General features: G+C 40.5%; 1 protein-coding gene across 6 annotated transcripts in view; it reads left to right on the forward strand.

Moving 5' to 3' along the window:
• Positions 1-22,411, forward strand: part of PLCB4 (phospholipase C beta 4) — a 187,628-nt gene that overhangs the window by 47,107 nt on the left and 118,110 nt on the right. Inside the window, exon 3 of one of the 6 annotated variants that reach the window (XM_051792775.1) lies at positions 19,700-19,767. The exons of the other annotated variants lie outside the window; for them this stretch is intronic. The gene's annotated coding sequence lies outside the window, so the exon portion shown is untranslated. The remainder of the gene's footprint in view (positions 1-19,699; positions 19,768-22,411) is intronic. 6 annotated transcript variants of the gene reach the window in all.

Here is a 22,411-nt window from a genome sequence, read left to right on the forward strand (position 1 = left end):
TGTGGTATCACACAGCAGCTGAGGCTCTTTGGCTGGGGAGATTTTTCCAAGTGAAGAGGGAGCACGTGTTCCAGTAGGAATTTCAGCACTGGCGTGCGTTTCCTCTGGAGGTGATGAGGATGTCATGTCGTGTCCGGAAGGCAATCTGGAATGCTGCCCTCATTGAATTTCTGGGCGAGCCACGGCGAGTGAAATCATCTGCTTTCTGTCAAAGGATCTTAGGGGAAGGAAGAGAGATTTTTGAGTAACAAAGTGCTCTGTAGTAAACTCGTTGACAAAACCCTTGTTTGGTTCAGTGCTTGTTTTAGAAGCCTTTCTAAAAACCTGGTCTCTGAAGTAGCCTGCAATAGGTTAAAATATATTTCTGGCATAAAACTCTTCTAACATAACTGAGTTTGCTGACAGCTCTTAGTTCAGTGCATCTACGAAACCAAAATAGTATCACTCTTGAGAATTCCACTGAGTAAGATAAGCAAGTAGGGTCATCTGTGTTTTGCTTTTATTTGGAAATAAAAAATTTGACAAATCTCATTAAACATTTGACTTTGCTTGTAAGGAAATAACCCGAGGGCCAGTTAAGCTGATATTTTCTGGTTTAGTGTAATTTGTTATAGTTTACATCACTTTGTGCACATCAGTTTTTACAGAGTGTCTCAGGGAGGTAGACTGGAAAACAGCTGTGGTGATAGACTTGACAAAAGCTTTCGTGTGTTGTGTTTGAGATGCCAAGCAGACAAACACAAGATGCGGAGTCCTCACCCAGAAATGTGTGGAACTACAGCTCATCACAACTTGTTTTCCCTTCAGAAAAAAAAAGGTTGGGTGATGATATCAGTGTGATGATGACAGCCTGAAAACTGAATCACTGCAGAGAAGGGGTGTCAGGCAAAACCTAATGTAACCAAATGCATGTTTTCCATAAAATCTGAGTTTTGAGTGGAAAACTTTAAACCAGCCTTATTGATAATATGTGTCAAAGTAAGAAAAGATTGAGTGAGAAAGAAACTATGCAAGGAGGAAGTGAATTTAGTTCAGAGCTAGTGCTGGCTGCTGAGTTTCATCAGTTTATCACCATTTCAAGGTAGTATGGTCAATATTGCCATTTTGAGGAGTGAAGAAGTCAAAAAGGTGAGTGGCAGAGGAAAAAAAAGTGCATCAGAGAGTGTATGACATCAAAATGCTAATGGAATGACATGGAGAGACAATGAGAGAACAGGGACTTTCCTGAAAGGTGTCACAGCTTGCTGGTAGAAACAGGGATGTAACCTGGATTGTTTGCTCTACCATCCAAAATTCGGGCAAGAACCGTTGATTAGAGCACTTCCCATGCTGCTGGAAGTGCGAGGGAAATAGCTCTTATTCACTTTTATTTCAGTAGGTCCCTGCCCTTCCTTTCTCCTTATTGTACCACTTCTCTGATCAGGCAAATCTTCCCTTATGCCGAGACAGCGTGTAAAGCTGGGAACAGCAGGAGTTTTTATGTCTGGGCCCTTTGGTCTGGAATCACTCTGTAAGCTCCCTCTGTTTTTAGATGACAACTTGCTTTGCAGAGGAGGTTTCCTATTACAGAACAGAAATTAATGGGGATGGGGGAATGAGAACCTCTCCTGCTGGCTGCATGGGGATCATAATGATCCTAACTGCTTGTTGCCTGTCCTTGCTGATTTTGGAAACTAAAAGTTGCATCCTTCCCCCTATGCATGTACATCACCTGACTTCTGAAATCAGTCACGTCTCCCCTATTTTCTTTAACTTTAGTTCCCTCACTGTTCTCCCATAACTTCATGTTCTTTATCTGCCCAATCCTACAGTGAGATCCTTCTGCTCCGACTTGAGGTTGGAGCTTTGTGCTCTCTGCCTCCTTCACCCTCATACAACACACCTTCCCATGTGTAGCCGAAGACCTTTTACTCCTAATCTCAATTTTTCATGCTCTGCAGTTGCACATTCCCACAGCCCTGAGCAGAGAGCCTGGTTCCTGCCTCTGGCTGGCACAGTGCCTGGAGCAGAGGTAAACCAACTGGCTTCACAGGGCTGCAGCTGCCAACTTCCATTTTTATAGGAGGTTGTAGCAAGAGCAGACCTCTGCTGTGTGCAGGATCTTGCAGGAGGCAAGATGCACTTTGTGGTTCCCTGTAAAATGCTGTACACAGAAGAGTCAGGAGCAGCCTTCACAGAACATGAACAACATTAACATTCCACTTTAAGGAGGTTTACTTACCAGACTTTACCAAAGCATAGTTTGATCATCATAAAAATTAACCCTTTCCCCTTAACTTGTCTTAAAAGAGCAGCAGACCTATCAGATTGCAAACTGATTTAAATCCTTTTTCTTTATCTGTTTTTTTTTCCTTCTCATTTCTTTCCTCTTGAGTGAGTGGGTTTGCTTTTCATGAAGGGGTAAAGTTATTGAAGCATGTTTCAAATCATTGACACAAGAACCATCGTATTGGCTAGACACAGGATAGGCAATAATTGCCCTCCAAAACTGCTCATGAATACTCAGACACGCTAGAAGTCCTTGTAGTGTTACTCTGTAAAAGTTGATGGCTTGCAGTGTTTCCCCACACAAGAAAACTTGCCTGTCCAAGATTCTGGCTTTTGCTTGACTGATTATTAGATAAATTTTTACATTAAACAATTAATTATTATTATTTTATTTTGTGATACTGGATGATAGTTAAACTCAAGTATTGTTCCACTTGCATTCCTGCTGAAATAACTTAGCATCCCAATCTTAAGCTAATTCTGGTGGGTCTTGAGCTTTAGAAGTTGAGATGTTAGATTTGTCAAAAACTCTTAATTCTTAACTCTCCCCTCATAAATAATTGGTGAGATTTTTGAGAGGCTTCCTGGTTAAACAAGTCCCATATTTCCAGGACCATCCAGTATCTAACAGCTCTTGATACAGACAAGCAAATTTTTGAATCATTTTAACAATTGAGTGATGTAGTAGCTAGAATTCCACAACAGGTGTTTAGTTCTCAAACCATTAACAGGCAATGCCTGGAAAATGAAACCCAGCCTTCCCTTATTTTTTGTTGTTGTGTAGAATACTTTTGGAGAACAGTATATGCAAAACATTTTGCTTCTTATCTTAAATGTTAACTTGGATGTGCTACAAAAGGTGAGTAGGATTATTTGTCGCTGTTTTGCCTTCTAAAGCCAATGGTTTCCTCATGTTTTCACACTTTATTGCTAAGGTACGTTTTTATTAAACAAAATGAGCATGACCAGGATATTAGGATTGGTGGTAACTTGCATGTGGCAGAAGAGTAACCTGAGCACAGACAAGCATTGGATTGTCTACCTAACTCAACCCAGGGGGGACATAACCCTCTGAAAGATAGAATTGCAAATCCAAAGTACCACTTGAATTAGACACAGAGACCTGAGGAAAAAACCCCTATTATTGCCATGACTAAAGAGAAACCACGAAGCTTTAAATCCCCTGTAAAAAAACCAACAGACTCCCCAAACCGTTCACTTAGCCCAAGTTCTGTTTTACCAGTCAGTTCTTTCAGTTTTCCCCTGGGCTCCTTCATGGTCACAGAGCAGGAGCAGAAGTTCCTCAAGGCGTTGCTGTTCCAGCTGCTAAAACATGGGAAATTCTGCTGCTTTCCCTGGCACTCTCCAGAATTACTCGTGATTTCAACCTCTGCTGAAAAATCTGTGGCAAAATGCCAGTCTAGTTTAAGTAAAACCAAGAATTGAAAAGCCATTGTTTTCTAGCCTGATACTCCTTTTCATTTTGTTTAATGGAAAGCTGGACTGAAATGTCAGTGCTATCCATTACTTAGTGCCTGAATGTTATTCAGAGGGACTGACTGGTAGCAGCATGAGCTGTGTGAATGATTTCTGTGGATGTGTGTGTCAAGTTTGTGAAAGATTAGATGAGTTGTTAGTTATCATGAGGTTTTCTGATTTTTTTTTCCATTAGTGAAGGGTAGTATATTTAGATCTCTTTATATGGAAATGAATCCACGGTCTATTTACAGCCATCCAGTAAAGATTCGTATTATGAAGAGAAAATTGGGTTCTGAGTGGCCAGAAAGATTTAATTAAAAAACACGATATAAAATTAATGCAGCCTTTCTTCAGCTTCCTTGCAATCTGAACAGCTATAAACAAGGGGCTCTGACTGGTCGTGCCAGTGGATTCAGGGAATTCTGTGTGTTTTCCAAGGATTGACTGATTTGGTTTGGATTATGTGTCCATCCACTCTCATGAGAGCTGTTCCCATGCCTGAGAGCTGTAAGACTGGAATTTTTTTTTTTTCTCTACAACTTGCACTGCCCTTTGGGGCCAAACACACGCTCGTATATTCATAGCATTGCAATTTATGTTTTTTTTTCAATTGGGCTCTAAGCACAGCAATAAATGGAAACATCTCTAACTATTTTCGAGGGCAGAATATCTCTTGGAATGCATCTCATTTTGGAGGGCTGGCAGTGGCCCTTCTCCATAGTAGCAGCAGAGGGGTGGTGGTGTCACAACTGCAGTTTTCTTGCTCTTGGTATGTGAAAGCTCCGGGGTGGCTGTGCTTTTATTTGTTTTAGTTTGGGACCAGGTCTTCTCTTTCCCCTCAGGGTTTTCATCTCAACGGGACCTGTGTGAGACACATTTTAACTCATTGTTTTATTAGGTACCAAAGGGGCTGCTTCCAACCTTTTATTATTAGAAGCACTGCCCATCACACTTATTGCAGGCCTGCACTCAGGGCTTTTTGTCATTCAAGGGTTTTTGTTTTCTTTCTTTTTTTCCGGTAGCTTGACTATGCCCACATTTACAACTTCCAAATACTATTTGCAAGACTTTTTTTTTTTTTTTTCCTTTCTAAAAGCTTTTACTGCTTTGTTAACTTTTAAGAACTGCACGTCATTCTGTTTGACAACTCTTTAGTCTCTGCATGTCACCAAGTACCATTTGAGTAGTAAATGATGGTTCCAAATGTGAGAGCTTCAAATTAATGAATAGTGTGAAGCAGCAGAATGATTTCTAATGTGAATGAAAACACATCTTGTATTGTCAGGGAGTGATTAAAGAAGTAGCCTAAATTATGACCAAACATGAAAGGAAGTGGAATAATTTGTTGGTGGTCTGTTCGCTGCTCAAAAATTTAACTTAGCTTAATGAGTGAGTAATATCTTGGATGCACCACCTTCACTAGTGTCACCTCATCGATGAGCATGGATTACTCATGATTTGCTTTGTTTTGGGTGGCATCTAAAGCTGATTGAGCATATACTGACAAGTGTGACACTGATTTTCACCTCCACCCTCACCGCCCAGAGCTGAGCTGTCAGTCAGGTTCCATGGTAAATGCCAGCGTTTCAGGAGAGGTTTGATCTTGGGTTTGCTGCCACCAGAACCTGCTCTTCTGAAAAATCTGTTAGTGAGTGTGAAGGTTATGTGCTGTGTGTCATGATCACCTCTGAAAAGGGGCGATTTTGAGGTGTCTGAGTGGATCTGATTTTAGTTATGGGTACACAGTGTGTACTCATCAACTGTCCTGTTTGGACACATTAAAACAAGTCTGTGTAGGAAGTTGAATATATTTTAGTGAGCAATCAAAGGAATTAATTGCTGACCTTGTTTGTGTTTTCTTATGTGATAGAGCTGTTCTTTTACAACTTTGTAAGCTCCTCACCTCACATTTGCATTACAGCTATCATAAATCCTTTCAAATTGATTTACTGTCTTCATTTTAAACACATGGAAGCATATTTTAATGTTTATGAGTATGATTTGTTGAAGCAGACAATTGGCAGCAAGAAATTGAAGTTTTGGGTTAAAGCTGGAGGAACTTGGCAGACAATATGCTCCATTGCAGAACTGAAAGCTGCAGCAGAGGTAAATATTCATAGAAAAATGTAAATGGATTATTTGCTGCTCTTCCATTACATCAGTAAAGATTTAATCAGCTTCAGGTGAGATTTTATCCATTGGAGTTTTATAGTAGTGGTTTAAGTTATCAGGCAGGGCTGAAAATGAGGTTTTTTAAACCTTTGATACTATAAGATATTCCAGCCTTCCAGGCACAACATTTAATTATATCAGGCAGAGTTTGCTTTAGCTTTAAATGAAAAATTCTGTCCGTGTAGCCCAGTTCAGTTTAAAGAAGAGAAATTCGCACAACTGCCCCAAACTGGAAGAGTTCCTTCCATGGAAAAACACGTGCCCCAAATGGGAAGGGTGCCTTCCATGGACTCCAGTTCAGTGTGTGACTGAAAATCATTTATGTGAGGGACAGGGAGGGCAATGAAGATGGTGAAGGGCTTTGAGGGGAACCCCTTTGAGGAGTGGCTGAGGGCACTTGGGCTGCTCAGGCTGGAGGAGACTGAGGTTTCACTGCAGTTTCAGCTTCCTCATGAGAGGAAGGGGAGGGTCAGGCACTGATCTCTGCTCTGTGGGGACCAGGGACAGGACCTGAGGGAATGGCATGAACTTGTATCAGGGGAGGTTTAGGTTGGATATTAGAAAAAGGTTCTTCCCCCAGAGGGTGGTTGGGCACTAAACAGGCTCCCCAGGGCAATGGGCACAGCACAAAGCCTGACAGAGCTCCAGGAGCGTTTGGATGATCCTCTGGGGCAGAGGGTGTGACTCTTGGGGATGGTCCTGTGCAGGGCTGAGGGTTGGACTCCATGATCCTTTTGGGTCCCTTCCAACTCGGCATATTCCGTGATCGCATTCTCTGGTGGCCATGAGATGCATCCAGGGCTGAGGGGGTGTGAGAGAACACTGCTGTTGTCTGCCTGGTGCCATTTAGGACCAGAGCCTTTGGTGACCTTTGGCAAATCACATAAGCTGTCTGCACCTTGTCTTCTGTGCAAAGAGAAAATGCCTTCTCCACAGTGGTGTTTTGAGACCTAATTAAGATTTTCCAAGCGCTTCCAGAACCTCAGATGAAAGGCATGCACAGAAAGCTTTATAATTAACAGGGGCTTATCAGCCGAGCTTCACAGAATTAATTCTTATAAATATAAAACTAAATGATTTATAAGAAGCTTTTCACCACATCCCATCCCTAAAAAGCATCATTTGTGGGTATGATGTTTTAAGACTAGTAAAGAAGAATGTTTATTTGCTTGTACTGGGATATTCTTCTGAGGGCTTTCATGCCTTATTGTGTTAGGGATCTTGAGATTTGGGAGTGTGTGCATTGCTCCAGGATATATCCACATAAGGAGAAAAATTGATTAGACTGTGTCTGCAGATACTTTCCCATTTCTCCTATAAACATAGCTTTGTTTTCAAGTTATTTTCAAGTTTTTCAAGGCCAAAAAACAAGGCTTGACTTTTCTGCCTTTTCCTGTGGATTTTCTTTTTTCTACATTTGGCACGTTCAAGTATTGCTACTACTTGAGGAGGAGAGGTTGGACTGCTGATGAATTTTAAGGACATTTTGCTTACTCCACCTATACAGTAAACATTAGGATCAGGAAGGCTGCATGACCTGTGTTGGAAGGAAGTTGTGGTTGGCTTGTGTTGTACCAAGAGCCAGGACTTGGTAGTTATAGAAAATAAAAGACAAATTACAGAAGGGGTGGGTGCAGTGCCACTGCTCCATGGTGCACATGAGTACTGAATGCTCATGGAAGAGACACCAAGCCCATAGTCATACATGTCCTTACTTTATTAACCCCACAGGGCCCACCTCCTGCTCTAGACGAGCATAGATTTTTATGGGTTTGGCCCAATACATGATGACTGTGATTAAGATCACTTATTTTCTGGAATTGTAACCATAAAAATATTGCTTTCAAAATGGGTCTGATCTGCAAGTGTTTTCAGTGAACGTAAAACAGAATTGTGTTTAGTGATCTGGGTGGGGCTAGTTTGTATTTATCTATAAAATCTCTCACCAGGCATTCTTTTACAGTGGTCTGCTGTCTGGTAGGAAATGTAAGTCAAGCAGAATCAATATTATCATTCTTTTTGGCTTGTCTCTGCTTTTTAATGATAACTGGAAAGCAGTATGTGTGGTGGGGCACTGGAACCATTTGTCACAATGCTTTTATTGTGGTGTTCGGCTGCAGTGTAGCATTCATTTAGCACTCTCATAGCATGCAATTTCCGTTTGCAGTGCAGCACAAGGGAATTCTTATTTCATTTCCTAGAAGATTTTGGCAAAATCAGAAGGCAAGTAACTTATCTTTGTCATATTTTGGCTGGATGTTTTCTTTTTTTTTTTTTTCCCCTCTCCCTTTGGATCAGCAAAAAGGAAAACAACTGCAGAGGCAGCACTGGGTAATTGGTTCCTAGGTTAGGTGGTGTCACGAAGCAACAGGCAGTCATGATCCATTGTCACATCATGATGTTGTGATCATGCAGACACAGGTATTTATTTACATTATGCTGTGATTCATCACGGTATTTATCATGCATTTATCTGCCTTGAATTTAGCACTTTGCTTGCAGATTTTAGGCACGGCTTAGCCTGTCTTTAATGCAGAAGCTGTGCCTTGTTAAAGCACCCTTGGCTTGTTTAAAAACCCCTAGGGAGCTGTGGAAGGGAGAGGGATGGTGTGATGGAGTGGCATGTGCTGACAGGTCATTTCACAGCTTTGCAGCCAGGGCTCACCGTGTGCCAGGATGGCAAAGATGATGGATAAGGAATGTCCTCTGTTTCCAAGGATCAGCCTCAGCCAGAGCAGTGTCTGAATCAACGGGTGGAGTTCCTGAGGACGAGGTCCCACAGGGTGTGGGCTGCTGTTGTGTGCATGGCTGGAAGTACCTGCCTCTGGGGATGCAAACAGTAATTCATTTGCCTCTTTTCCTCCTTTCCTTTCCTCTGTGCTCTGTTCAAATCCTCCTGGCACAGTGATCTCCTTGTGCTCTGCAGTACAGGGTGAGACAACTCAGTCCTTAGGAGAAGGACTTGGTTCCTCACAGGGAGAACATCACAGCCAGAGTTAAGTTCTTGCTGTGGGTATGCTGTGTCTCTCATCGTTGGGGTAAACAAACAAGCAAACCTGTACTTGTTTAAGAATAAAATTTATATAATTAATGGTTCTGTGCATTGCTTTGTGCAACTCACACTTGTTTGGATAAAAAAAATTCTTTTAAACTTAATTTCTGGTGGGTTTTGGTACTTATAATTCAAATCTCACCTGAATTTAAATTGTATTGATTATGATTTTGCCGGTTAATATTGTAACACGTTTATTTATTTGTTTTACTGGCTAATGTAATTGAAGGAGTACAAGCCCAAGGGTAAAAGCAGTCATCTTAGTAAAAATTGATTTATTTACCCTACAACAGGATATGTACTTTGTATGTTGATGATGCAAAACTGATATAGCTAAGATAAATCAATCTTCACTGTAGGATAGGCCTGACCCAGTGGAGAGAACTATAACGTTTGAGGAATAAAAGCAGCAAAGGAGTATTTAACTTCTTTGAATAAATATTTTAACTTTTATGAAACCTTTATTTCCTAATTCTTTTCTTGTTGTCACACTCTTTTTGCATCCTTCAGAATATCTGAGGTATCTTAAAGGTTGCAAGCCTGTTTCAAGCACTCCTGGACCAGCATTAATATGCTGTAATTGGAACACAGCAGATAATTCCTAGTGAAATACAGAAGATTTTTACCTTGACAGTGGTTAATGTTATTTTTAAGGTCTTTATGCATTCAGTCAAATGAGACCTGTCAGCACATCCTTCATGAGCAGTTCCACTGTGTGAAGTTGCACTCTTGGTAACTTTTATTTTTGTTATTTACTTGTCTCCTTTATTTTTTAACTGGAGAACATTTCTGGGACTGGAATTATCTTTCACTCACACAATAGCAGGCAAGAAAAGCACAAGACATTGGAAAATACTGCTGTAAAATCATAACAATGAGCCAGCAGTCAGATAGTTTGAAGCTGTGATGAAGGGGCTGTTATTGTTTTATTTGAAATGCATCAGATTTTAAGTCAATGGTATCTTCCTAAATTAACAGCCCATCTAATTAAGAGAAAAGTGTTGATGTGTAATCTGGTGGTGACAGAAAGTCAAAGAGGTTTTTATGGATGGTTTTTATGGATGGAAGCTGCTGATGGCAGGGAGAAAGGGGTGATAGGGATGGATGGCACGGAGCTGCTGGTGGGGAACAGGGGCTGGAGTGCAAATTGATGACAGGCAAAGTTTCATTGACTCAGAGGCTGCCTGGATGCATTACTGCTAAATTGTGGTGAGCACAGTTGGGGCACGTGCGAGGCATTTTCCTTTTTAAACATAAATTAAATAAACCCTGCACCAGCTGAGTTGGATTAATCAATTGCAAACCATTTGTTTATTCAGTTTGGTTTTGTGGAACTGCAAATAAGATGGGTACACATACACAAATAAAGGCAAAACGAGCCTAATACACAGTGATTCAGATAAAGCACCATTTTAATTCTAATGTGCAATTGGAAGACTCTGACATGTCAGATAATGGCTTATATTATGTTTTTAATTGGTTATGCACTTAACAGATTTTGACTTTTTGGCAGAGGAATTGTTGGCTTTCTTTGCCACAGGCGTGTGCCTATTACAGCATAGAAGAGTTAAGATTTGGAAATAAGGGATTTAAGAGGCTTTTTTCTGTAAATTCTTACTCTTCTCTGAAAAACAAATGCTATAAAAGTTCGCAGAGACTGTCAGAAATCCTGTAAAATGTAAATGAAATGTAATTTTTCTTTTTTTTAACTTAACCTATAGAATTAAATAAATCATAGAATCATAGAATGGGCTGGGTTGGAAGGGATCTTAAAGATCATCTTGTTCAAACCCCTTTGCTGTGGACAAGGACACCTTTTACTAGTCCAGGTTGCTCAGAGCCCCATCCAACCTGGCCTTGAGCACTTCCAGGGATGGGGCAGCCACACATCAGATGGTTTGAGCCGAGAAGTTCTGTCTTTAAAGTGTCAATATTTCTATTCTTTGTATAATTTCCCATCACTCCTTTTCTTCATTGAGTCAATCAGTTTGATGACTTGAAACCAGTCTGGTACAATACTGGTGAAAATTTATACTTAGGGATGTTCCTGGTTTTGCATGATGAAACAGTTTGTTTTTATGCCTTTAAATGTTGTTGTTTTACAGAGACTTCAAAAAAAAGGAGCTTGAGTTTATAGCAGGAAAATTTTGGAAATATGGTGAACCAAGAAGTGGCTAGACAATTTTCTGGTTCTTTTAACAGTCAGACTATATTTCACATCACAGTTTACATTACAGATAATGTTAAATAGCATATGGTAACATTCTTTGGATGAAATCCTAGCTCTCCCTAAGTTAGTGACAGGATTTGCATTGATTTCAGAATCATTCTTATCGTCTGATTCACAACAAAAAAATCTTCAAAAAATGGTGTCCTTGGGAGAAATTGTAGCCTGCAAAAACCGGGAATGAGGTTTGTTAGGAGAGCCTTGTGGAGTCCGGGGGAAAGGAGGAAGTGAACAATGTTGTGAACTGTCTCCTGCTGGGCAGTTTAGTTTGGTAAAAACTCACACACCAGTTCTAAAAAACCTGGTTGTAGTTCCACAGCTCAGCTGTGGTTTTATAGCTCTCATGATACACCTGTTGTAAACAGCAACAAATATGAATTCATTGGTTTCCCTCTGTATTCTTAATTTACGGTAAATATCAGAGATCAGAGAGGTTGGCTTTAAGAAAGAAAACCGATGCAACTTCATCTGTGATCCTCCTAAAGCACCAAATAACTGTATTGTAAATTATTTCGTGTGTTTTCCCCCAACTCATTCCATCCAGCTTCGTAATTGGGTCCATGAGCTCCGAGTGCAGTCCAGATGAAATCACTTGCATTCCACCTGCCTGCACTGGAGCAGACTCTGGACTATATATAATATGTGGGAGTGATAAGATCACCATGAATAGTCCCTCTGTTCAGTAATGATCGTGGGGAATTCTAAGAATGTCTGAAGAGAAGCATCTTTCTTTTGGAAAGAATTTTTCGTGGCTTTAGGAGGTTGAGGCTTTGAGGAAAGTATAAAGTGCCTATGCAGACTATTGCCTGTATTTTTGTAAGAAAAGTAAACCCCAAAATTGTTGCTGTCAAGCTTTTTCATGTGGAGGATTTCTTTCATCAAAATGACAGCAAATTTACTTTGAAAAGTATAAAAGTATGCCTTGCTATTTTTCCGTGGCAAGCCTCACTGAGGTGAGTGCAATCATAGGCTTAAATGTATGTAAGATGAAAATATCAGGACCCTTCTGTGTTGGAGTGAACCTCATGCAATTTCCAAGTGGTCTTCTTAGAAGTCCTAAGTGAAAATATTGTATATAAATTTTTCTTATGAGAACACACTGAACTAACAACATAATTTCAATGCAGGATGCTTTGGACTAATCTTTTTTTTTATTTTCAGACAGTGACAGTTAGAAAGAAGAACTTGACAGTCTACTTTTTTTTTTTAATTAATTATGTTGGATAATCTTCTATATAAAATTTCATGGGTAATCATTATGAATAGGAATGAACCATGAAGTTTTTTGTGGCATTTTATTGGAAACCATTACAAAACAGAGCAGGGTTAGCATAAAGTTTGAGTGAGATGTAATTTATACACTGAAGCTGAGTAGAATTGATTAGGTGATAAATGAAAATTTGTCATTTTAGTAGTGAACTTAGAATTAAAGTCTTTGCCAAAACTGTCTTATTAAATTAAGTGGAAATTTCAGTTGTTTACATCATATGGCCCAACCACTTGGAAGAAGGTATATGTTTGTCTCTCTGCAATTTTGCATATTTCCATTAAAAAATACACTTCTTTTTTTTAGCGTTATCTATTACATGGCTAAATACATCAAACTGAGAATGTCATCATAGTTTGGGGGTTTTTTACTGTTTATACTGGAAATGTTTAACTTAATGCTCTTAAGAATGGAACTTCTTTATTCCAGTATTGAATGTCTGTATATGTTTTTATTCAGGATTCTAAGCAGGATCATTTGACCATAGTGAGATCATGAATATTTGTGCGTGTTCACGAGCTTTTCTTCGACTAAAAAGTTTCCAGTGCTGAAACCATTACCGTTCAAAAGACATGAAAATATTCAGAGCTCATTTATCATGACTAAGCTCCAACAGGAATGCTGCTTAAAATGGGAAACATGGCAGAAAGTTTAGTGAGTTCTGTGTTGTTACAGATGCCTGTTGTGCTAACAGAAAATATAAATATTTTCAAAAAACCGAACATATAAATAGGACACCATTATGTGCATGTACGTGCAGAAGTGCAGTTTCATATCAGCAGTGGAAAAAGGATGTGGAGGAGAAAATGTTTTATTCTGAGTTTTATGAAGGAAAAGGAAATAGCAGATATACTAACTGTAAAATACGCTGCTTATTTTATTGAGATTATATTGTTTTGCTGTGACTGTGTTATGGTATCACAACCTTTTTATATTTTCAAACTGCCCACATATAAAAAACTTCATAAATTATTTTGCAGCCATACTGGGGCCACTGTTTTTAGGTTTAATTCTTAAGACCATAAAGTGAAAATTTTGGGAATCATCACTTGGTATTTCTGCTTAATTTTTTTTCTTTGCAGTCCTTCACAGAATTGTGCTACTCAGAGCACCCTGCTATCAGCAAATATAAATAAATTTCTATTTGTATTTTCTGTTTCTGGTCTATTTTCATTGGTTGCAGACTAGCTATGGTTTAGCACTTCATTTCTGTTCCATGTGTATATTTTCTACCTTTTAAGCACAAAATTTGGGTCCATTTGCAAGACATCCCCACCTTTTTTGCTTCTTTACCACCTTTCTTTGCCTGGAACTCTGGGAAGGGTATCCCTTGAGCTTTGCTGTACTTGGGAAGCATGGAAAAAGTCTGAGGACCTCACTAATGGCACCTGCTGAGTGTGGAGAAGGGAGTGCACAGTCCTGTTTTAATCCCCCAGTGTTGGCTGATCATTTTTGGGCAATGATTTCAGCGTTCCTGCTATGCAGTGGCAGGGTTTTTATCACTCCTGAGTCACTGGGGAAGGAATCAGTGATTCCTTGAATAATCTAACTTGAATGGAGAAAAACAATATAAAAGATTGAGTGCTGAGGGAAGGAGGACTGATGTGTAACTGTCATTTAAAGACATAATGAGTTTTTCTCGAGCTCTTAAGACTTAAGGCTACAGAACAAACTTGTTGCTGGACACCCTGAGTAGGCATAGAGATTTAAAACTTGAGTCTTTGCAAAGAGGAATGGGAGGGATTTGGATACCAAAAGTGTGTACAGGAGTAGCATGCCCAGAATCTAAGGATATTCTGTGGTATAGAGTAATCCCCCTAGAGGGGGACAAGGTGACAAGGCTGCATAGAGGTAGATACCCTGAGGCTACACCTAAAATCAGTGTGGCAGGAGACCAGGCTAAAAGCAGAACTTTCCTGGAAGATCCATCTCTCTGTACTCTTTCCTTTACCCCAGTTGTAGAACCTGTGTGATGATTTGTTGGCATTGGTGCAAGTATCCCTGCTGACAGACGTGAATCCTGGGTTTCACACCGGGGATATGATGGTGGGCAGGTCACTGGCTGCAACACGTGTGGCTGCCAGAGCTAATACAGAGATGCCTGAGTCAAAAGAGAAGCAGCAAGTCCAAAGTCCAGCAAATGAGAGTTCTCTATTTTCCATGTATTACTCTAGGTGGAGTTAACACGTTACTGTTTGCTGATTCTTTTAAGAAATACAGAATCAGAATCTCATCAGATATGGAATCTCAAGATCTGGAATACTCACTTCCCCACATCAGTTCAGATGTGATTTTTACTGCTCTTCTTACGACCCTCTGTTGAAGTCTGTCCCCCTCACCATTGTAAAGCAGCTTGAAATGCCAGCCTTTACATCCCTTAAAACATCAATCTCTAGTTCCAACATTTTGTAAGATGTCAACTGCTTGTTAGCCTGATGCAATTAAAGCACACATAAGGCAGTGCTGAAGAAAAAGGTGAGTGTGCTGACCTGCATGAAATAGAAATGGGAGGATGCAGGTTCGTGTTGTACTGCCTTGGGTGTAAAACTTCCTTAGCAGTTCCCTGTCCCAACTCAAATTCCTGTTTCTCCTCATTCAACTGTAATTTGCTATTCCTTCAGCTGTGGTCATGTATCTGTTTGTCAATCCAAACCTTAAGCCTCATCAGTGAACTCATATACAAAATAAGAAAAAAGAAGGAAATAGGTGGGGTTTGGTTGGATTTTTTTTCCCCTGCTGAAATAAAATCAAGACATTGTAAAATGTCTTTGCCATTGGGAAATTGTAATGGTCAGCAACTGGTGAAGCAGGCTCCCTAAAATAAGTAGCAGTGTTCCTTGTGTAATTCCTGTGTTCCTTGTATAATTCATGTGTTCCTTGTATGGCTCATGTATATTCTTTGAAGGGCCTAATGCACAGTTGGATTTCACGCTTGGATGGACAAACTCCCCACACTTGGATGACACTTGTTCACACTTGGATGGACAAACTCCCCACTTTCCCTTCTTGTGTGCTACAGGGTTTTTAGGAATGTTTCTAAGAACATGTCTTTTACTAGGTGCCAAAATTAGGAAGATTTGATCCATGTGATTTGGCCAGGAGTATTTTGCGGTCATAAAATCTATCAAGAAAACTCTTCTTCAAGAAAAGACAAACAGCACTCTCTCTCTTTCCTGAACCCTCATCCAGCAGTGTTGTTGTGAATACTGGCCTTCTTATTAAATTTCCAAATGGTCTAGCAGTCCTTGTATTATGGCAGAAATTAGTGCTCTGCCTGGAATTCTACTGCAGCGCTTCCAGACACAATTTTTTTTGCTTCAGTAAGAATAAAATACTTCAACTCTCAGCATACTGTACAGCTGGCTAGTTACACTGGGGACCAGAGAGATTTTGTGTTGTTGGCTTTGGCAGTTGTTAGACCTAAATATTGCTCCATTATTTTTTATTGTGTTCTCTTACAGCAAATTGAATGTTTGAGCATTTAGAAACAAACAGAAAGTGTTTGCTATTCCCTCCCTTTTGGGTTCCTTTTCCTGGTCATCCACTTAGTGCCGTTCACATTTGAATAGGTTGTTAGCTGTGTGTCAAACCCCTTTGTTGTGGTCTCTTTATTGACAAGTTTTCAGGATCTAGGTTCGCTGAGTGTGGAGATGCAGAGGCTCTGTGGTGGGAAGCAGGATTTCGCAGTGGCGGCTGTGCATTTGCTCATCCTGGATTATTTTCCTTGGCTCTGTTACTCAAGTGCCGCACTGGTAGCAGTGAGGAACAGGGTCTGGCCGTGCTAGTTTTCTTTCCTGTGTTGAGCTACTGCCATTTGTGTCTTTGACAGGATGCTGATTTGAAAAAAGTAACGTGTAAAACGTGTTAAATAACAAAGGGCTTAACCAACCCTACCATATTGTAATTTACATCTAGCTACACATTACTATTAAGTAGCAAATAATTAGCATGTCTGTCAATAGTCTGAAGGGCCCAAGAACAGTTCTGTGGTTTCCACTGTGCCTGGAAATTACTTAGCTGAGTACTGGCGTGCATGGCATAATCAGCAGGTTTCAATATGGTGATTTATAAATTACACAACATGATTCAAAGCTCAGCTTCCCAAAAATAAGAGGAATGGATTGCTTGATGTACAGCAGGCAAGCTGCGTGACTGTAGACTCATTTATGTAACTACAAACTGAAACTTACCCTGTCTGTTATTGTTGATAAAATTAATCATACACTTTAATGTATTCTCCTGTAGCTGTGCACAGAATTCCCATTTGACAATCCATTTGGCAGCTGGTTTAAGTAGGCCCCGGCCTGCAATTAGCACCAAGCAACATTACTAGGCCTCAGTGCCACCTCTTGGGAATTGTTAGTAAATATTGCCAATTGGGTGCTTATTTTTTTCTGTTTTTTATGTTAAAAAGCAGGGTCTGTAAAAGCAGATGGTATCTTTCATGAGGCTGACTGCAGAGACCAACCATTAAGCTTTTGGACACAGGCTCTTCTCCAGGTCTCTGGAAAATGGCTCTGATAATGTCGATTGATGGTTCGTGTGCTCTCTCCTCCAAAAAGATTTGTGGCATTGCATTGGAGGGTCCAGTTCTTTTCTTGAAAAAGAGTGACCAGAGATTGCTTTTGAAGTTGGGGGAGGGGAAATAGGAATTAAAGTTGATATAAAATTTCCCTTTTGTTGCTTGTTCTTACGGGAGCCTTACTGGGATCTCCAGTGAACAAGGCTAGAAGCTATTTCATTTTTGTGCATTAGTTCCATATAAGCATGAACTTGCATCTTTCAGAGGATGTTAACAGAAGGATGAGATGTCAAAGTCTGTCCTAAAACAGTTGTTAGGTCCCTGACAAATGAAGGTGTCTGACACTTGACAGGCTCACTGAATGTTGCCTAATACAGGAACCTGTTTTATGCAGGACCAGGCTTTGTTTTTTTCCTGTTTACAGAAAAGTTTCAAATAAAATTTATGGTTCCATCTGGAGTTATTGTAGTTGTCCAGCTTTGTTTTGAATGTGGATATGAAGTAGAGCCTGTGTTGAAGTACATTTATAGACTTCCTAATGGTAATAGAGTGATACCACTTGTCTCTGCAGATCTTTTTATATATCGTGTTTGTTAGCCTTTATCTCAAAGTATTACTTATTCCTTTCCAAAGATCAAAACAGGCTTCCAATAGTGAATTCCTTTATTTTTAAGAGAACTCAGAAAACAGTACAAAGTTTTTGTCTGTGCTTTTGTGGAAGAAATTCAGATGGCATTAGCATGTAGTGTGGAGTGCAAAGCATGGAGAACTTGCACGACCCCTCAATATGGTTGTTAAATCAGGTCGAGTTTGTGTTTGCCTAGTGCTTGGCTGATCTTGGCACTTGGCTGACAGGAAGCTGGCAGGGATTTAACCTGTGTTAGGCATGAGCAGTGTTTGCTCATCTAAGGGCAGGAAAAAAGAGTGACAGGTTGTTTCAGCTCCTTCTGCTGCCCTGGTATGGCTGTCATGCTCATACCAAACAGCTCTTGTGGATTGTCTGTCATGCCTTCCCATGAAGGTAGGGGTTTATGCCTTCATTTTCAGAATTGCCATTTTAATTAGTCCCCTTAAAGGTTATTTTTTTTCCTCTTATCTCACAGCTCCATCTATTGTTGGTGCACTTGGTTGTATTCAATCTCCCTCTTCATCTTCAGTTTTCTCTTAAATTCACACACACAGCAAAGAGCCATTTTCACCTTTCGTGCACTCTTTCTCTCCAGTACCTTCTTTGTCCTCCTTGGTCTCCCCCAGATTTCTCTGCTACTTCCCTCTTGCCCCTGATTCACTTCCAGTGCTGTGAGCACCACCATAACACTTCTCTGACTGATAACTGTATTAGTTACTCAGATATCTTTGGGTCACAGCCTGAAGACTGCTGCATGAGGGAACTGCATGGCAGATGCTTAACATCTGCTGGAGAAAGCTTCTTATCTGTGCACACATCTAGTTGTTTCCCCTAATTCTTACTGTGTTATGTTCCTGTTACTGTAACAAACTTGCCTTGATAAGTGCAATCTTAGTTCACTAATTTGAAATGATTTCACAATTTTTAGCCCGTTTCTTTGATGGTTTCGTTGTCCCGTTTGCTTCTTCCTCTCCTGGCTTCTTGTACATCAAACATCAGCTACCCTTTTGTACTTCCAGGGCTCTTCACCTTGATTCCTAATGGCTGTCACTCTTGCTCTGTTTCTCTCTCTGTAATAGGAAACATACTCTCACTTTTGATAAGTCCATGACACAGCCCTTTGTTGTTCATTTTTTCCACTCTGAACTCAAGACCTTTATATTCTTTTTGCAGCCTCTTGCAGCAAAAGATGCCACCACAACATCCGACGAGCTGCCTGCATATATTTCTTCCATTTCTCACAGAAAGTCTCTTTTCTATAAACAAACCACTGGTTTAGGGCTCTTGTGCAGGAAGAGTTTCCTCTTGGAAACCTCACAGTTTCCAAGGTGCCCCATACCCCTCCAGTTTAGCTATCCAGAGTATCTCTGGCAGCATTTCCCATGGGCTGTTTGGGACACGGAATGACTTTGGCTCTGATTTGTTACAATGCCAGACAGAGTAGCATGTGGCCTATGACTAACAGGGCTTAACATTTTAACTGCAATAGGGTGAAACCTGGCCACATAGGCAAGATGCTTAGAAACCTTAGGAGTGGATGTGCAGAAGGATCACTGTCCTCCTGTTTTGTCATGCTCATGCTCTGCTCCTGTGATAGCAGTCCCCTGCTGTTGGAGCCCGTCTGTTACTCATTCTGAAGTGAAATCTTCCCAAGTTTATATTGCTTGTCTAAGGAAGACATGAAACACAATTAAAATCAGCTAGCATTTATTCTGGGGAGATATAAATGTGGCAGCTCTGCTCAGCTGCTCCTTTGTGATGATTTATTAATCATTCAGGATGCTTTATGCATGTTAAAAGCTGTCCTGGCATGGTGCAGTGGGAAATGGCATGCTTCATCCAGAGCTTCCAATGCCTCATCCAGAGCTTCCAACACCACCAACCATCACTGATCTTTCTGTGCAGGGTTATATAGCAAAATGTTTCCCACGGAGGATTTAACAGTGGCATAACCAAATCCTGTTCTGAAGTCTTTATCTGGATACTGTACTTCTGTGGATTGTGGGAGGGGTGTTTTTGCAATAGTGAGATCTAGCAGATAACACCAGGTTTTACAGTGACCACCTTGTTTTATTGCTTCACAGAAGGAAGAGCTTCCCAGCACATCACTCTAATTAGACCTCTGTTTATCCATCCAGCCCAGAACTCCTTTGTAAGTTGCTCACTCCTAAACTAGAAATCACAGTTGAGTAGCATTTGCAAATGTGGTGCTGATGGAGCCTGTCCCTCTCTCAGTCCATCAATTCAAACTTTTAGTCCACTATTGTATGACTCTCAATCAATTGTGTATACATATATATATAGGTATATGACTTGGCTTCACATATTTATCCTGTAATTAGTATGATGATTAGGAGTATCAAAATTACTCAACAAAAATTACTTCAGCATGTAATTTCTAGGTCTTATGTGTTTCACAGCAGTACTGGCTTATAATGTTTTAAAATGTCAACCCACCACCACCTTTCTGTGGAAATGTCAGACCGTGAACCTCATCAGGTGCCAATTTTATTCTTAAGAACAGAGGAAAACACGCACACACTTTTTTGTACTGTGGTGTGTCGTGGCTGGTACAGAGACATGAACAACTGGCTGATGTGGGAAGGAAGGTCAGGGAGCTGGTATTGTCACTGGAGTCTTTTTTATCTGATCCAGTAACTTAAGAAAGCCAAGACCCAAAAGAGACTCCTTGAGGGGGCAGCTTGGGGAACAGTGAGGGTCAACTGTATCATGTGGGGCAAGGGGTTGTTGCACTGGGAAACTGGTGTCTGGCAGGTTCTGCCATAGCTGACAGTGTTATTTCCACATTTAGAGCCTGCACAGTTTGTGAGGGAGCAGTCACAGGTCACGACATGTAAATGACCAGCTTGTGAAGAGGAACTTTGTGAAGCAGCAGTAGAAACACACCTCTGATAGCAGGGCTGCCTAGGCAGCTGCTGGGATTCCAGACACACTCCCAAAGTGCAGCTTAACAAAGCCATAACATAGCTTTTGGACTTTCCCAGCTCTTGTTTGATTCGTGGGAACCTCAGTAATTGTCATGACAAAACCAGGCCAATAAAAAGATCAGCCAAGAGTTCCATCCAGTTCTTGCCCTTGCTAAATGGGAGACTTCTCCATGATTGAATTTTGAACTCTGTTGCCACAGACGAGTGTCACGAGTGTCACTGGCACCCGATGACACTGCTGAGTGCAAAGCCTGAAGACTAATAAGAAATATGGGAATCAGTGACTCATATTTAGAAGTACTTTTTTTTTCATCCAGAAAATCCAATTTTTCAAGCCCAATGGAAAGTAACTGTTCCTCTAGACAATGCCTTGTGGTTTGGATGTCTTGCTCCTTAACATGTACCTGTTGTGGGAACCCGTTGCTATGGTCTCTAATCTATTAAATTCTCCTGGAGAAATGAGGATGAGTTTCAGTGATAAACTGTGTAACAATGATTACAAGTAGCCAGTCTGCTTAAATGCTGTCATCTGCAGGACCAGTGTCACCAGGGGCTCTGGATTACCCAAGTGAATCTCATAGTGGGCAGTTGGGAATGTTTCAATCTTTTTCTCTGCAAGCTGTGCTATGCAGAAAAGTCTACACATAGCCAGCAGTGAGGGAGGAGAGAGTACTACCTTGTACAGGCATTGCCTAGAGTTACCTTTTTCACCCGTAATATAAGTTTAGCTGCAGGCCAAACAACTTGTATTGTCTCAGCTCCATATTCTCCATGGATATACCAGAGTATTGCTGTCTCTTGGCTTTCCCCTTTGCCGTTGCACATGACTCAAGCATCACTGTTAATGTCTAACCTGAATCTGTTTGTTACTATTAAAAAAACAGGCATTAGAACAGTTGAAAAATGTTATCATTTTCCTGGAAAATACAGCTGGTGCCGGGCAGAGCTTGCAAATGCAAATTTGAGAAATTGTGGGTGGATGTTGTATTCCCAAAGGGTGGCAGAGTTGACAATAGCATGGCAACTGGCAAACAGCAACACAAGTCATTTTTGGCATCCATGTGGGGCCAAGCAGAACACATGCTGTTCAGAAATCAAGTGGATAATGAAGTATTTGGCTATGGCAGAACAATATTATCCAGGCTGTCCAAGAGTTCAAAAAGCATTTGTATTGTTCTGGAGCTGCAGTGGTGGTTTTGTGCATGTGGGTGCCTATGTGTGTGTGTGTATCCTAAAAGAAAATGAGTCTCCAATCATTTAAGCTTCAAAATTCCAAAAGTGATTAGGTTACCTTTGGACTTAGTTTTAAAGTGCTTTTTAAGAAATATAAATAAGTATTAATTTTAAACCAAACCAAGCTTCAGCACTGAAGTCCAGTGATCCTGTGACCCAGGAAGGCTCATATTCATCAACTGCATTTGCTTTCTGTAATTAAACCTTATGATGTCCTTGCTGGCTTTGAATATTTTATGTGTGGCTTGGAAGCTTGTTTGAACCTCTCTTGTGGTCAAATAGGTTTCGCATAGCAATCCTGAAAGTAAAAACCTGCACATGAGGTCCTTGAAATAACAGGTATTAGAGAGCTTTTTTAAATTTTAATTAAGTACATAAGATTGCACAGTGGATGAGATCTGTTTAGCACAGCGGCTTGCTGGAAGCACTGAGAATGAGAGCTTACATTCAATAAGCAATTATTTAAAAATAGAGTTCCTTTAAAACATTTCAACTGTTGTGTCTGGTGCTCCTTGTATAATAAAATGACACAGTGCCTTTACAGCAATTAATGAACTCCTGGTTTTGACACACCCTGGTGCTCCACTCTGAGCTGCAATGTCAGGGTGTTGGTAC

Source organism: Manacus candei, unplaced genomic scaffold (assembly GCF_025592945.1).
Source record: "Manacus candei isolate 608988 ecotype Guabito, Panama unplaced genomic scaffold, ASM2559294v1 h1tg000035l, whole genome shotgun sequence".
Lineage (NCBI taxonomy): Eukaryota > Metazoa > Chordata > Aves > Passeriformes > Pipridae > Manacus > Manacus candei.